The sequence below is a fragment of the Chironomus tepperi genome, unplaced genomic scaffold, assembly GCF_022539635.2.
Source record: "Chironomus tepperi strain 1889 unplaced genomic scaffold, CSIRO-AGI_Ctep_v1 contig_67, whole genome shotgun sequence".
Taxonomy (NCBI): domain Eukaryota; kingdom Metazoa; phylum Arthropoda; class Insecta; order Diptera; family Chironomidae; genus Chironomus; species Chironomus tepperi.
In genome coordinates, this window is record NW_027226189.1 from 536,584 (window position 1) to 554,542 (window position 17,959).

At 33.9% G+C, this 17,959-nt stretch overlaps 1 protein-coding gene across 5 annotated transcripts in view; it reads right to left on the minus strand.

Moving 5' to 3' along the window:
- The window catches only part of LOC139100550 (uncharacterized protein DDB_G0267764-like), a 47,685-nt gene extending 34,442 nt beyond the window's left edge, over positions 1-13,243 (minus strand). For all 5 annotated transcript variants that reach the window (XM_070653176.1, XM_070653175.1, XM_070653174.1 and 2 more), the window contains exon 1: positions 12,810-13,243. The gene's annotated coding sequence lies outside the window, so the exon portion shown is untranslated. The remainder of the gene's footprint in view (positions 1-12,809) is intronic.
- Between the last annotated feature and the right edge of the window lie 4,716 nt (positions 13,244-17,959).

Genomic DNA, 17,959 nt, shown 5'->3' on the forward strand with positions numbered 1-17,959 from the left:
ATAAGCCATAAGCATTTTTTTTGCTCATTCTTGGATGAGAAATATAAAAAAATTTATAGAAAAGATAGCAGCAAGATGAATGAAAAGGAGAGAGAAAGAGAGAGAGAGAGAGAGAGAGAGAAAAAGTGCTGAGTATTAAATCCCCAACATTTATTATGCATCAAGCAGTAGCGTAGCAATTTAATAAGCTCATTTCATTTTTTCTCGTTTTTTTGTTGGGCTTTATGTGTGTGTGCCTGTACATTAAGGAAATTCATCATTTTGTAATTATGTAATTAATATGAGATTTAACACAATGGGAAAAAAGGAAAGGGAGAAAAGCTGGACACAAATAAATTGCGACGGAGAAATGCTCTGGGCTGGAATTCTGATGAAGCAATTTTATTGTTCAATTGATGTCCTTAAAGTTTCCTTCCTTCTTCGAAGCTCTTTGTAAAGGATTTTGTATTGAGGTCATTCGAGAGAAAATTTGGGCAGTTGTAAATGGGGTCGTTTATAAATGATGTCTATCTAAAAATTTAGTCTTCAGATCTACTTGAGTCAAATTGAACAGGTTTTGATGGACCTGACATGTTACTAGAAGACCTGCACATGCTTCATTTAATATGGTCTTTAAAGTTGACTTTGTGGATGGTAAAATAGCTTGTGGATGAATACGGAACTCTTGGAAGGAAGCTGTCGATAGAGACAGTATTGTACTTGGTATTGGCAGATGGAATCCAGCTTTAGGCGTCATCTGAGGGAGACTTTGGATCTCAATTGATCTGTACGACCAGCACATTAAATCAGACTGTGGCTTATAAAATCAAGACATGACGTCATTCCTTAACATTCCCCCAAAAAGGTATCGAATGATGTAGTTCAGAGTAAATTTCATTAGTTGATTAGTGTTTTTGGTATCAATAACAAGCATCATGATGTTGTGGATAGCTTACGTGACGAGCAGATTTAAGATTCTAAGGAAAAAATCAGTTTCAAAATTGTCTGTTACATCCATCGTCTGTAAAATTCATAGAAATTTATTACTCAATCGTACTGATTTGATCAACGTGTCTGGATGAACAATAAGAAGCATCCACGTGCAGTTAAGTCAAAATTTTCCGAAAAAAATTCATCAAAATATGAAAAACAGCAACAGCATCAACAAGGACACAAAATATCCATAATAGAATTCACATTGCGTACTTATGCTGCATGAAATATTCAAGAAATAAACGTAAGGCATTAAAATTAATTGGATCCACAATATAAATCACATCACCATCAGCATTTTTTTTGCCATCCTTAAAAAATGAGCTTACACAAAACAGAAACAAAAGACATAATGAAGAAAATGAAAAGGAAAAAAAGTAGCAGAAGCAAATTCCGTCAATCTCGTGGGATAGGAGATGAGAATATGAATTCCACTGCATAAAAGCTTCTCTCTCTCTTGTGCTTTTGTCGATTCAAAATGAGCCATCATAAATCTATCTCTTCCTCGTTCATTTTTTTTTTTTTATATTCTTGTGTATATTTGTTCTTCTCCATCAAATCATTCAACTTCATCTTTCGACGGATTTTCTTCTTCATTCGCGCGTCTTGCTTCCTTCCAATCTTCATTCACATTCAATTGATTTGTGACGCTTTTTCTCTTCCTTATGAATTCAGTGTTGTTGATCAGGTGGATGCGACTAAGAATAGCAACAGAATAAAATGTTTATAGCAGTATGTAGCTTAAATTGACATTCTGTCAAGCACTAGAGACAACCCTGATAGCTAAGTAGTAAGAGTTTGTAACTGGAAATAGTAAGACGCGGGTTCGATCCTAATTTGGATCAAGTTGTTGGGAAAGTGTTTATTCTTCTGCAATACATAGTCTAGGCTCAAGTTACTAAGTACCAAAATTAAGTTACAGCATTAACATTTGGTACAATCGACAGTAGATTCAGTAGACTAGTAAGTTAGTTCACAAATTATATCCCTGAACAGCACAATGTGTTCGTTAGGCCATCGATACATTGTCATATTGGCTGTAATACAAGAAGTTACTCTGAATATACCGTGTCTGCTGAATTCGACGACCTCGACGGTTCAACGGATCGTCGCATTGTGTTGCTCGAGAGAGCTTGAAGTGTCTGTACATTGCGAATCGTAAACATTGAATAGATGTAACTTAACAACCTTAACTTTGGAATAGATTGTGATAAAGCGTCCAAAAATACCCAAATTTGAGGCCATTTGTATTCGACCATAATACTAGGGACTTAAGGATTTATTGTCACCAGAGACCTTTATATCTTCAAGCCATATCTCTCTCAGACAGCATATGCATGTGTGACAAATATTGTTACCTATTTACTGTCATACCATAAACATCAACCCTGATTTGTAGTCATCACAAATCATCAGAAATGAATCGAAAATCAATTGAGATTGAGATGTTTGATAATAAACTTCTTATTTATCTTCTTCTTATACAAGCTTTTTTTTGCCAATTTTTCATTCGTTCTCAAGAGACGAAAACAGCACATTTCTCAGTTTAATAAACATCAAAAAAAAAAAATCGAATGATTGGTGATCAATATAATGATGTAATGCGAAATTTCCTTTATATCCATTTTTCATCTTCTTATTTACTTTCCACATCCAGTTATGTGTGTGTCGATAGCATTTATTTATTTATTTTTTTCAATTTGATTAGGATTCATTGAGCATCACCATCAATGGATACAAATACAGAAAAAAATATTTTATAATTTCCAAAAACGTAATTCATATGAATTCTTTATGGCTTTATTGTTATTGATGTGGTACTTAAACGAGATATGATTTTAATATGAGGATCTATAATTTCCTTTGGGATTTATTTTGGAATAAATACTTTAAAAGGAGTTGAGTTCAAAGGGAAGTCGTCAACCTGAAGATAATGGATTTATGTTTTTTTGATGTTTTGTGAGAGAAATAAGCAGATGATTTGAAGGTCGAATATGGGTTTTTGAGATTTTATAGGCTTTAGATTTGGAAAGGGATTGGAAGAAGTTTCTAGGGAAGGATTTTATTGAAAGCTTAGCATGATAAAGCACAAATCTACTCAATTTTCTCCTGAGTGTGCACAATGTAGAGTAATTTAACGTTTATACCCTTACTTACTATTCTAAATGAGCGTGTTCATGAGGATACTCAATCAATGCAATTGAGCTTGCTTCTTGACTGTTCGGGTCGTGATATTCAGTGACATTAGTGCCTAATTAATATACATTACTAGAATTTTGGGCTTGATTCATAGCATAAAAGTCAGTTTTCTTAACTTTGTCTAAAACTGCAGGAATTAAGACAGCCTTGGACAAGCTATAAGATAGTACCGAAAACTGCAGGCCTGCAGCCTTTGACTAGCATCAAGGTAGTGTCGAAAACTGCAGTACTGCGCATCTCAAGTGCAGGAAATGCAAGTCTGCGATTCTTGGCCGAATGTTAAGCACTGCAAATGACGTTTAAAAATAGATTCATAACATCTTACTAACATCCGATACAATTCAATCTCTCAATTCCTTTAAAAATCAATTTTCCTTCCATTTCAGCATTACATCACATAAAATCTACATCAAATTACAATCTAGAAAATTTCCTTTTTTAAAACTCTTTATGCAACAATTTTTGTGACGTAAGACACCAGAAAAAAGCTGGCTACAAATGAATATTTTCAGCATCTGTGCATAGCAAAAAAGTTTTTCGATTGCCTTTTTCAAAAAGGTATGTAGCAGCTGTTAAGAAAGTATTGGTATTTGGGTTATAAATGAGATCAATCTATCATTAAATTTCCATTTGAATGCACAAAGCACATGGTCGGTTTCACTTGATTTTGCTTGAAGAACTGCAAAAAAATAAAGTTTTACTTGCGAGAATTTCGGATGTATCGAAAATGTGGGGAAATAGAAAATTTATGCATCTAAATTAATTTTATTTTGTACGTCAAAATAATTCAGCATCAAGAGTTTATGCATTGATGCTTCAAGCATCGTCATTCATGAGAAATTCTTCATACATCGGTACTTGTTGTTCCGTCGTCGCAATTCACGAAAAAAGCTCGTCTTCTTCCCTTATTTGTTTAAATCAAAATCAGATCATGTGGAAAAATCAATAGAAGCAAAAATTTTTACTGCATTAATTTTATGACTCAATTTTTTTTGCTTCTCCACGCTCAGATAGAGCGGTGCCAATGTGAGATAAAAATTATGTGGAAGCGAGCAAAAAAAAAAAGGTTTTTATGAGTTAATGAAGGAGAAAGAAAAAATACCTATAGGGATGTGAGAACACGAGACGTAAGTGTATTTAAGGTCAATGTCTCATTTACTCATTTACTTTACCTTTTCATTTTTCGTTGGGGTAGTTTGGAGGTTATGTAATGTTAAGCGATAGAAATTTGGCTAGAATCATCTAGTTTTATTCACAAACTTTGAAATTCGTGACTTCAAACTAATTTTCATGACTTGTTGTTCAATTTACGTCTCTTGAACCGTAATGCCACCAAAAATTATGCATTAGTTGCACTTCTATGCAAGCTTTTGCAAGTCAGGTATTTTCTTTTGGATATCAAAGTCAAATTAAGCATCAGGTGTGTCAGGTCGCATGCAAAATCAATATTTTAGGTTCCTTCAGAGGCAAATATGATATGGAACACTCGAAAGGCACACGCTGTAGAAATTGTCGAAAATCCAGCTTCAGGCCAGTATGACTTTGGCTCCAGACTAGATATGAAACCCGGTCTCAGGCCCAAGTTAAGTCGACCTGGGGATGGATTTTCGAACACTTCAATGCTGAGTGCTTTCAGTTCAGAGACAGCTTGTTCATAATCATAAAAATTATCAAAATTAAGTAGTCAAAGGTCCAAAAATCCTGTAATTCGTAGTGCAAATCGGATTTTATCGGATTTCGGTCATAGCTCGTCATAGCCTTGACGTCGTTATCTGTTACTATGTTATTACCCTCACAACGCACTGCCATGAATTCAATGATCTGAATAACAAGTATAATTCAATTTACTAAGTTAGAATATTCCTTAAATTTGAATTTTCACGTAACTTAATATCCAAACAACCCCGCTACATAATTTCATTCTAATCTCTAAATACACATTTCACATTTATTATTTATTCTAATTTTCAGAGTTAATCTCTTTTCTTTGATTATTATTACGACCTCCCGTAGGGCATGAACGAGTCTTAATAATCTGGTGCACATTCGGAAATTACGTAACACTCAGGGAGGGAGGGGGAGGAACTCACAATTTTGATACGGCTCATGATATCGTTATTACATGTAACGGTGATATAAATGGTCTAAAAATAGCTATTAATACCGTTACGTAACTTCCGAACATCCCCAAATGAAAATGTTCACGTCTTTCAGCTGGTTAATGATCCAAATAAACGAAAACTTTTTCGAGTTGATGCTCGAATTATCGTCGTTGAATGCCTGAAGGAATGTCATCTTTATATGTCAATTTTTATTCCTTGATATCTATTTATTGGGAGCTCCTGCAATGCTCTTATGGGAGCAATGAAAATGTAAAATTTATTAATGACACAAAATTCCTTTTAAAAATTTAATTCATGTGCCATTTTTTCTCCTTTTTTATTGACACTTTTATGGGTGTAAATTTATGTTCGAATGAAGGCAACGCGAGAGAGTCTTTTTTACTGCTTCTCAGCTTCGAGTTTTATACGAAAAAAGCTTTTCAGTTTTACACAATTTTATTAAGAGAACGTGAAATTTAAAGGAAGTCTCACAAGTAGTTTTTTTATTCTGGGAAACACACAAGTGCCAATTATTTGGTGATGTTTTGCTGGATATAACTGTTAAAAATAAATATCGAGGATTTTAATGTGAATAATTGGGAATTGAGTCGGAATAATTCTCAGAATATCCATTTTCTTGGAAGAATTGCTCAGGTTTCTCAATCTCAAAGTCAATGGTTGATTGAAAAGGAGTTACGATTGAAATTTCAAGGAAGTGCCGATAATTTCTTATTCAAATGAATTCAACCTTCTTTGGAAATTCTCCTGGAAAGCAGGAGGTGTTAAAAAGGATTAAAAACCTGATCCAGATTGGCGTGAGATCGGATTTCACTGAATCTGTCCTTAAGTCAGACTGACACCAACCGAATGCCATACTTTTCTGGAAAAAGCTACCCAAGGCCTGACTTGAGTTTGGCAAGAGCCCGAATATTACTGAATCTGTCCTCAAGCCAGACTAAAACTAGTCTTGTGCTGGACTTTTCTTCATTTAAATGACATGTGCTTTCTTAGCATCTATGGAAAGTCATGGATAATAATTGTTCTGTACGCCAAGTAATAAAAGTAAGTAAATGCTTTCCTAGTATTAAAAATTGACATGTCTCCAGCTACACGTGCATCTTAAGCTATAAAACAACTAAAATATCCTTTAAAATTCTCCTCAAAAAAACCTTCAATCAAGCAAGCCAAAATAATCTTTAACGTCTGTCTTTCCACGCTTAACTTTTTATTTCTTCATCTCCATCACAAGACATATTAGACACGACTGTGCAGAAGCAGCAAAAAAAGGAAAGTACGATGAAATTAGAAAAGACTTTAATTTCGCATGTAGATAGAAGAAATAATGAAGGTGAAAACAGTAAAGCAGTGAAATCTTTTATGTAGCATGTCAGTCAAGCTTTGACATCATTAATGACAAAATTAATGTAATCTTACACACAGCAAGGCATAGCAAGTAAATGCTCTGATGCTGAAAATTTTTTCTCGGTTAATTTTTGTAGTTTTCTGACATTTTTTTTCTATTAATTTAGATATTTTACGGATTTGCTGGATGTTCTTCTTCTTGTTGCTTTACGAGTTTTTGGGGTAATTAAATTAAGCGTTAGTTGTCGGAACCTTTTTTTGAATGTTTCAAGTTGTGAGAATAATTTCATGATAGTAAACTTTTTTGGTCATTAAATGTAATTGTTGATGATAGTAAGAAGATTTTGGAACTTTATGGTAATTGGATTTGATGCCTTTGGAGAAATTATGCAAAATGTTCATGCTTTAAATTCAGCTCAAGGTTACAGACTCTTATCATAATAAGTGAGGGTGTATCTGGGTTGAGAAGGTGTTAGAAGCTTGAAGCTGTACTTTAGCATTAAAGTCTTTGTTCTATTTCAGTGCTGTCCAAAACCAGAGCTTGAAGTCGACTCGAGTCGACTTTTCCATGCAAAATCCGAATCGACTTTGAGTTCTGGTCCAAAGTGTGTGCCGCGGCACTCTAGTTTGCCCCCAAAATCATTAAAAGTGCTATAAACTATATGCCATGCTCGGTTTCGGTCAAGGCTTGCCATCAAGGTATGCCGTAGCTCAAACAAGTTTGGACAGCTCTGTTCTAATTGGATACATAATCAGCACCTCCCACCAACCAATTCTATAGCAACCAAGGTGATACATGAGCTACCAACCCACATAAAATCCAACATAATTCAGCAATTAACTGCTAAAAATCATGAAACATTAAGGTAAAAATTTAATGTCGCCCATGGCAATCATAATTCTATTTCATAATCATGAACAGAATCATTAATCGACATAAAAATAATCATGTCAATTGTTTACCATTTTAATCAGCTTGACATTGTTACTAATTGATATCAATTAACTCGATTACATCTGATTCATAATGATATGTTTGGAATATTCATTAATTAGTAAATTATGGTGTCATATCTGATTGGATGTTGGAAGAAACTTATTACTGAGTTGAATTTTAAATATATATTTTTTGTATGATGTTCAACAAGTGTTTGCGGGTGACAGAATTAATATTTGTGGTTTTTTGAGTGCACCTAGTTACTATTATTGTGATTTATCGAGTGTTTGATGCGATGATTGTTGATTGACAATGGCTTAAAAGCTATTGTAATCCCAAATAGCAAAGAGTCGGTTGATCGATCTCTGGATCGGCACTTTACAGGCGTGGCTCTGATTCGGACTCTGATTCGTCACTAGACCGACGTTACTCTGACTTAGTGACGAGTTAAGACTGTGATTCAGCATTAGAACGGCGTGGCTGTATCATGAAGCCAAATTTGGATTCTAATTCGACACCAGACCGACGTGGCTCTTATTTAGTGCCGGATTCTGACCTTGATTCGGCGCCAGACTGAAATAGCTCTAGCATGGAGTCGGATTTGAGTTCTAATTCGACACCGGACCAAAGAGGCTCAATTTACAGCCCATTACAGCTCTATAACTAGTGATTCTATATAAAAAAGTATCGATTTACACCATTTGGCTCAAAAATCCAATTTTTCATCTCTTAAAATAAAACTTTCTAAATCAATTAAGCTCAATATCTTCCTTACTCTACCTACAGCAACACAAGAAATTTCATTCATTTATAATCCACTCATCCAAGACCCTTTCTAGATTACAGAATCGCTTCGAACTAAATTATTTAAGACTATTATCTAATCAAAGCTCAATCCACACAGCAACTAATGAAATCTCACGCCCAAAAATAAACGAAACTCATCAAGACATTAAAATTATTTTTTATAGCCAAAATCCTTCGAAAATAAAATGAAATCCGATGAAAAGCTTAAGACGTGGATGGACGAAATAAAAAAAAAAAGCTTTCAACAGACTCAGCACTGCCATTTTTGTATTCAATTTATATTATTTCCTTTCATTATTGACTGTCATTAACCCCGAAGAGAAGAGAATTTCTTTTTTTATATTCTCTCTAACACATTCTCATCCAGTTGCGATATCTTGATGCTCAGCCAAACCTTAAAAAGGTTTTTTTGTGCATTTTACATGCTAGAAGCTTGAGATTCTTCATACTTTGTCTGAGTGTCATTTATAAGACAATCAGCATTGAAGCTTCAATCATGCATTTGCGTCTGTCCATTAGTCATTTGTTGGTTCTGTTCATTGAAAAATATCCATTGGACTTTTTATCAATCTGTTTGTCAGCTCATCAATACAACCATTTGTCTGTCAGTGTATCCATAAATCTGTCAATTCTGTCTATCAATCTGTCGGTTCTTCCTTCCATTTATGATTTCTTTCAATCGTCAGTAAGGGTTGCCTTCATAAGTCAGGCTATCTATTCATCCATTCACCGTCTGTCATAAGTTGTCTTTGCTCATTTTAAGGGTTAGATACTCTTAAAGTTCTTACTGTACTTATTTAGCTCATATGAAAAGACAGTAAGCATACAACTGTACTCATTCTACTATATAGAAAGTATAGTAAGAACTGTACAATACTTTGGAGTGTCTGATCGTGGGTCAATCTATAGCTCCATAAGTAAGTCAGTCTTTCCATCGGTCCATTAATTAGTCGGTCCATCCGTCGATAAATTAATCAGTCTGTCGATTAGTGTGTCTGCAGATTGTCCATTCGAGGGGTGTAGCCAGAAATATATTTGAGGAGGAGATGCAAAAATGGCATGATTGATAATTGTTGTCACGAAAAACTCTAGCAATTCAGTCAGTCAGTCATATTCATGTCAAAGAATTTGACTCAACAAAATGCGCTTTAGACACACCAACCCCAAGAATTTCCAAACTTGTTTCATTTTATTTCATTTCTCACCCTTTTCCCATTTTCTTTTGCGTTATATGTTTCTCGATATCGTGCAGTTTCACATTACTTATTTTCTCCCTCAACTTCCATACACTTCAATACAATGCGATCGACGAGAAAAGAAAAAGGAAAAAAAGCAATACGACAGTTAAAATTAAATTTACAACTTTTTATTGATGTTTATTTAGTTTCTTCCTCAATTGAGTTCCTTTTTTCCAATTTTTTTTCCCACCTTCTTATTCCTTCCTTTCAAATTACTGATCAAATTTTTGTTTTTGGCACTCACTGTCAGAGCTTTTTTCTTTATTAGACGCACAGGTGGAAGTGAGAGAAGTAAAAAGTGTGAAAATGAGAGTACTTTTTCCACCTCGTTGTGTATGCCTGCGTATGAGAAAGTAAATTGGATGGGGAGGAGGTGGGGGATATGAAAATGAGGAAAATCAAATTCATAAGCACGTTAACATGCATTAATAATTCTTAAAATTATCCATTTCCACGCATTTTATTGTTTACATTTTCGACCCACACTTCTCGTTGTTACTTCAAATTTAGTTACTATATTTATCCATACTACATTATTATTGTTGGTGTGGGAGCTGTGGATAAGAAGATTAAGAAGTTTTTTTCAAGTATTTTTTAGCGCATTCGTTGTTCTTTTGTTTAAGATGTGGCTATGTTGGTTTGTACTTGTATTTGCTTTTTTTTGTCCGCATGCTTGTGGATGTTGATTTGTCTGAAGAAGTACTAGGAATGTGAACATTTGTTGTTTCTGATTCTTTGAATGGTGTTTATTGTCATGGAATTAAGGGACTTGTAGATTATGAAGTGTTTTGGATCTGTTTTATGGGTTTGTAGCATATTTGAGAAGTTACCCCTAACAAACAGGCAAAGAGCATATTCTCTTGTTCACCTTAAATACACTAAATGAGCTGACTTGTGAGCATTGCTCTCACCTTACTCTGAAATTGAGAGTACGCTGTCTGTCTAGGGTACAATATGTAGACCAATATTCCACTTTCATGTGCCAATCAAAACCTAGCATTAATTACTATATGCTGCTTATACCCAGCGCTCGAAGTCAAGGTTTCAATGGTCAAATATGGCGCTAGAACCGTTATTATATTGACCTTTCAGACTTTTTCAAGGATAGAGTCAACTACAGATGTTCTCTATATGCTTCAGTCAAAATAAGTAAGATGAGGTCCCTTACTGTGTCATGGAAGCATGTAACTTTGCCTAGACATCATCTAGTCCTCAGAAAATCTAGACATAGGCAAAATCAGTTGCCTTTCTAAGTCAATTGCCTAAGATAGATTATAACCTTTAATGATAGATTGATAGATCGACAACTTAGTCCAAAATGCGCTCCATCCCTCCCTATACCCTCCAATCACTATGTCAAACTTATTATTTTTCCTCAAACTCATCGCATGATAACGGAAATGGTTCTGAAACTCAATATACATTTTCTTGTGATGAAAAATAAAACTTTTTTTTTTTTTGAAATTGAAATTCACGTATAAAATTTCTAACTTGTGTGTACTTGCCAAGTGGCATTCGAAGTTGAGAACGTACACGAGTGAAGGAAGAAAAAAAAATTTCATCGCTGTGCTGCAGTATAAGGAATATATAATTGTTAAAACAAGCAGAAAAACACTTTTAAGGCTGTGAATTATTTTCGGAGGTATCCTTGAATTAATTGTGAAGGAAACGAAGATGAACAATTTTTTTCGTGAGGATTTCCAATTGAGCTTATTATGATTTATCATGTGTTGAATTTTGGATGATTTTTAAGGTTAGGGGTCAAATTTTAGTCATATTCGATTAACACCAAAGCATCCCCGTCGGCGATTTGTTAATTAACTTTTCACTTCCTAGAAGAGGATATCAATTAACTCAATTACTTCCTTGAAATTAAGAACCCTGATCATAACATGTCCAACATTAAACCAAAACTTTCCCTCAAGGCACACTTCTCTCAAAAATCTTTTTTCTCTTCTTACGATGCTTCGGCCGAAAAAAGTTTGAACATGACAAACATCTGTTCCACAAAAGCTGTCTATTACTTGTCAATTATGAGAACTTACTTTGTGGTTTGTATTGATATTTGATTAACCTGGCCACACGACCAGAAGTAATAAGGAAAAGTGGCTTTATTAGCAGCATCTTGAAGTGATGGAAGAGGAGTACTAGCCTAGAGGCTCCAAGGGGATTAGTGTTATTTTAAGATGTAGAACTGACAGTGTGGAAGCAATTGGAAAAGAGCAGCCAGCGATTGAGTCATTTTTAGACACCATCTGAGATAGGCCATGGATCACATCTGATCTGTATTCCCAGCAAAGTAAGCAAGTACGTATGAGATGGAATTTCAGCCCTTGTTCCATTTCCTTCCCCAGCAGACAAAAATACGTTATGTCTAACAAGTTGAGGGCAAGTTAATGTCCAGTTGATGACTAGTTCTAACGCATTTTTGTCTACTCGAACTTAATGCAACGTCCAGACATTCAATGTCTTTCCTAAATGTTTATTGACTGTCTACAGCTCTATCCTTGCTTTCATCATTATTTCAACCTAACTTCACCCTAGTCTTCCATACAAAATATATGTTTATGCACCAAACTATGATACGGTAAAGTCGCAATGCATTATTCATCAATATATCCTTATCGCTTCAACAATATTACTCCATATGGCGCGACACAGTCGTATATCATATCCCATAAATCGGTTAACTTTATGTCCTAATTTTTTTTCCTGTACATTCTCACGAAACTGTACAAAAATAGAATGTAAAGCGTCGAAAGCAAATCAAAGTTAAATTGTTATAGAATAAAAAGTTTGTATGTTGAGGAACGCTTCATGATAGCACGAAATATAGTGAATAGAGCACAAAAAGCCATATCAAATGACCATGAAGCTTTCATTATATTCTCAATATATATATCTATGTACAAATGTATATGTGCGCATATAAAGTATGAAAATGCAAAGTGTTGGGTTATTTAGCTTGTTGACAATGATGTCAGAAGGCAATAGCATATATGTGAAATGTGATATGGGTAAGAAGGTGTACACACTTGTCAAGGCTTTTTTACACTCGCTCGCAGTAATTTCTACGCAATTTTCTCATTTAAAATTCTTAAATAAACAATAAAAAAGTAATGAAAAATATTTAAAAAAAAAATCATAAAAATTTATGGAAATTTTGCATTTTTCCCATTTTTTTATACTCACAGTTTCTCTTGTTTGTTTGTGTGCTTAGTTCCACTTTTTCTTCTCTTTTTTTCCGTACGGAGAGGAAAAACAAAGGAGAAAATTAAGTGAATGGAAAAAAGAAAAATTCTTTGACTTTTTTCCTTTCTTTTCGCCCAAAAATATAACAATTTACATGATTTTTTTATTCAAAAACTTTCTTCTTTTATGGCTACTTCTTCCTCCCTTGACCTTTTCCGTCGTAACACAAAAAAGGAAATTATCGAATTTTCTTTAAACACTTTTTAGGTTTTATGAAATGATTTTTCACTTATTTTATTAAATAATTCACAAATTTTGTCAGTTCCTTAGCTGTTTTATTCACCAACTTTCTTCACGTCAATCGACACAAAAATGAAACTTTTTTATCTTCCTTTTTAAAAAATATTTATAATAATCTCCACGTTCGATGTTGTTTTGCGAAATATTCGAGTGAAACAAGAAAGAGGTTTGGAATTTCATCTATGTTTTGACTATTTTCACCATCCCGTCCGACTTTTTACGTGCTGTATGACTGTATATGTTGGATTGCATCTGAGTGAAAAAATTCACTTTCCAATCTGTTTGTGTTTTCATTCATTAAATGTGATTGTATTTGTGATAATATTCCAGTCATGCTTACAGTCACTGCTCCTTACAGCAGCAACTTGACATTCCAGTCATGAAAGCTTATGTCAATCCATTGATTGACTGTACATTTCATTCACAACATGACACACATTTTTGGAAGTAAAATAACTTTCCAGGCATTGAAAAAACGAGCGCATGTGCAAGGATGAAAAAGCTTCACAGCCGGAAAGTCCCGAAATATTTTTTTTCTTCATTTCTCTTTATTGACTCTGAACATGTACATGTTTACTAGCGAGACTTTCCATTCTATCGAGCAATTTTCATCATCTGAAAATTACTGTCGATGCTGCATGCATACATCATGCGGGGTGAAAAAAAAATGAGAGAAAGAGCGAGACAGAGCAACAAATTTATGTGTTCATCAGCCACTGTGCTGTACAACACGGTTATAAAATGCCTCAATGTAAATCATCTGACATGTATCTCATCTCTCTCATAATTTTCACATCCATCCATCCAACTCACTCTCCTCACAAAAATCATCATTTCTACGTTAGTAAGGTATGTGTACATACTGATGCTTCCCACTAAACGACCTTGAAAATTGGAAAATTTTCTTTTTCTCTCAATTTCTTGTAACTGCTTCTTCTATGACTTGTATCCTTTATGCCGTGTGTGTGTATGCTCGTTGATGTTCATGTGGGAATAAATGAGAAGATAAATAAGCATTTACCGCCTTTCCCACAGCTTATATCATTTATCCAGAGTGTTGAAAATGTGAATTGAAGTTGAGGAAGTCGTGAACGAGATTAAAAAAATATTTTTAAAAAGAGTAAACACATGAGAATTAATTTTTATGTTGTGTGTGCTTTTCAGCCAAAAGTTTATATTTTATAAAGGTAGAGTGAGGAGATGGCAAGATGAAGAATTAATGGGATTTGAAAAAAACTTTTTTCTCACTTTGAAAATTTTTTGTTTGATTTTCTTTTTGGGTTCCGTAATTGACATTTTTATTTGGAATTGTTTGAGAATTTATGGAGAAATTTTTGCTTTTTAATAAGGGAATTGGATTTTATTCGGTTTGTGGAGCTTCTTGATATTTTTTTTCATATGAAGATGCTTGTTTGCTGAAGAAAGTTCATTATATGTATGTGGAAGTTGTGTTTATTTTCTAAATTGCTTATTTTTTTTGGGGATTTTATTGACTCTCTAGACACACGTGTATCTATTTTGAGGTTAAAGACTGCAATATGCTATGCATATTTAAGATTCTCATTAATATTGACCAATTAAATAAGGAATTTGATAGTTATGTCTTGAAAATGGAATGTATAGGGGAGTGACGTGCAATACAGGTGATCATCGTCCTTCTCCTATTCAAGCATCTACCCCTTTTCCCCATGATTCATTCTTGAGATGCCAGACCATCCTAATAATGTGGTAATAACGGAGAAGGCTAATTGTGAGTGTGAGGCCAAGTGAGCCCACCCCCGTTAAACAATCAAAAGTGACGAAACGTAAAGAGCGCTAACGGATGGATTTTCCAACGACCACCCCAGTTTCTTCTCTCCTTACTGCAATGGATCCAATGGATATTCTTGGTTTTACTTTTTAATGATACAAGAAAGCTTATAATCCCAAAATTTCTTCTGTTTAAGGCTAGAGAGTCTGATTTCAAGATTTTACCGTAGGGTATATCCTGACTATCTTGCTTAGTATAGCAAAAGGAACTTTGAGTCTAAGGTCAGACATTATCGAAAAAATTGTGAATGTCAACAATTGTCGCTGAGCCCCAATCCTCCACACTCTTCAATATAAACACTTAAAATTCAAAAAAAGCATCTCAACTGCTTAACAGCTTATCTATCCCCCCTTTTTTGATAATCTAAAATGTCAACAAACTCCAATTATTATTTTCAACAAAATATCCCATCCCAAAAGTAGCACAATATTTCACATACAAAGCAATTTAACAAATTGTTATCACAGGATCAATTTATATATTTTTCATATCATCCATGCCATGCCACCTGAAACGTAATAAAAAAGGGAAGATTTTGATAGTTGGATTTCTTGGTATTGATTGAAATTCCCAATCTTGTGATTTTTTGCAGATTTCTTTTTCTTGTCAAGTACAAAAAAGTAGAAAAAGAAGTTTTACTATTGAATGATGACTTAAGGGATTTTGTGTGAAGCATCAATAGATAGTTTGTGTATGGGAAAACATAATGTGAAATGTGTGATTTTTTTTGTTGAGATTTTGAGTATTTGAATTATTGATTTATGTGGTAAAGAGGATCCTTGAGTATTAAGCTATGTCGGAGATCGAAGTTGACGTGAATTTTACAGGAAGTAGAGTTAATTCGAGACAATTTTCTCATACAAAATTGGAGTCGATGAAAAGATAGACGTGACTCCGTGACAGCAGCAAGGGAGAAAAGTACAGAAGCGTCCCGGTAAAAATACAACAGATGGCCGGTTATGTAAAGACGAATTTACTAATGTAAGGCGAGGGTAAAGACCCTTTGGTTAGAAAACCTACTAGGAATCCTAAATTCTCTCTTCTGTGAAGACGTGGGTTTAAATTTACTTTGCTGATCAAACAAATTAATTGTGATCCATTTCCTTCCTTAACTGCCGCCTAAAGTCAACTCGGTTCCAACCTTCGTAGTAATTCATTTTGATTTCTGATCACCTCCCCTCTCTCACTTTCCTTTTTAACAAAATCTTTATTGTTTTAGGCTTAACAAAGTCTCAATCTTAGGTTGAGGATAGTCTGTTTTAGGGATCGTTCAAGTATAACGAACTTTTTTAAAAATGAACAATGTGGGGGCAATGGAATTCTCGGAATTTCAATTATTTAAATGGCATATACCCCATCCACAGAACGTAATAACTGAACGCCCTTCTCAATAGGAAGAGCGTTTCATAATAACATCATGTCATGCGTTGGTATAATAATCAGCAAAACCCCTACGGTCAATTTTATTAATCACAAATAAAAAAGTGACGCAAATCAAAATTCAGCAATAATGTCGTCAATCAAATTATTAATCATGAAACAAGATATTACCTAAATTTGCCCATAATGGCATGCTTAATCGTAATGTAATCAAAAGTTTGTTTCGCATTGCTAAAAATATTTATTTCATTTGTGCTTCTTGTTATCCTCAATAGTCAAATAATATTTGAATGAAATAAGAAAAACCCCAAAATTTCTCAATTTAGATAATTGAGATGTCGTCATTAAATTATATCCAACAAAAAAAATTAATTGAATTTTTTCATAATCTGATTATAATCTAATAAGTTCAAAGGCTTAATAAAATATCAACAAAAAATTAAAATTATTATTTCTTCTTATTTTTTGTGTAAAGTTCATTCGTTACTTCCAAGAATAGAGCGGCAAACAAGAAGAAATATTTCAAAGTCCTAAAGAAATTTAACTAAGTTTGTTTGTAGCTATATACTTTTTTTTTATAATGAACACAAACAAAGTCATAAAGTAGAAAATAATTGGATAATCAGATGTGAATGTCGTCATTAGAAGTCAGTATCCAAGCATCCTTGGTAACTGTGGCGAAACTTCAAAGTTTTGATATTCGAGTCTTAATTAAATATCAGAGTAGATTGATGTGGCGTGTGGCACATTCATGTGTCTGTGATTTGAAAATAATTCTTTTTTCGAAAATTATTTTAATTAAAATTAGACAAAAAATAAAAGTCGAGGAATGAGAGATGCACGTGTAGATTGTCAAGCTGTTGATTATAATGAACATCGTCAAACTCAAAAACAGCTTCAAAGGATCTGCTCCAAATTTCACACATCAAAACACATGTTTGATCCAATTTCACATAATATTCTCGTCAATTACAAGCCCTGGATGCAAATTAACCTCAAAATCCATCCAAAATCCCTTACAAAACCTCTTATTCAATAATCCATTCTGCACAACTATCACTCGATTTCCACAACAAGAACTAGTTCATAATCATAGTAAATAATCTTCATAACATCCAAAAAACAATAAGTGGAATAGACTCGTATCGCCATAGCTTGCTGTCAAATAATAATTTATACATGATATATTATCGTATTTATGTAACATCAGAGCTTTTATTAGTTTAATATACTACTCGTGCTTTTCCATCATTATAACAACATTCATACAAGACAACAAAATGTTTTCATTTTCTACCATTCTCGTTTAGACATTCTTTAGATAGGGGACAGTTCTGAGTGGAATGGATGGATGTTTTGATGGGCATTTTGTCGGTATATTGTAATTGTTGGATAAAGTTGTTTGGTGATACAGTTGGTAAATGTTTTGATTTCTTTAAAATTGTAGAATTATATAGCAATGGGGTTGCCATGGGTTTGCGTCTTGGAATGGCAAATTGCTGCTTTTTTAATGGATCTAGAGCTGTTTGTTTTATGCCTCATGAGGGTAATCTTAGTCAAAACACTTTGATTCAATAAATAGGGAATTGATAAGATCATGAGTTCTGATGGAGGTCCTGTCATGGGCTAATTCAAGGGAGTTTTTGAGTCAAACATTTCC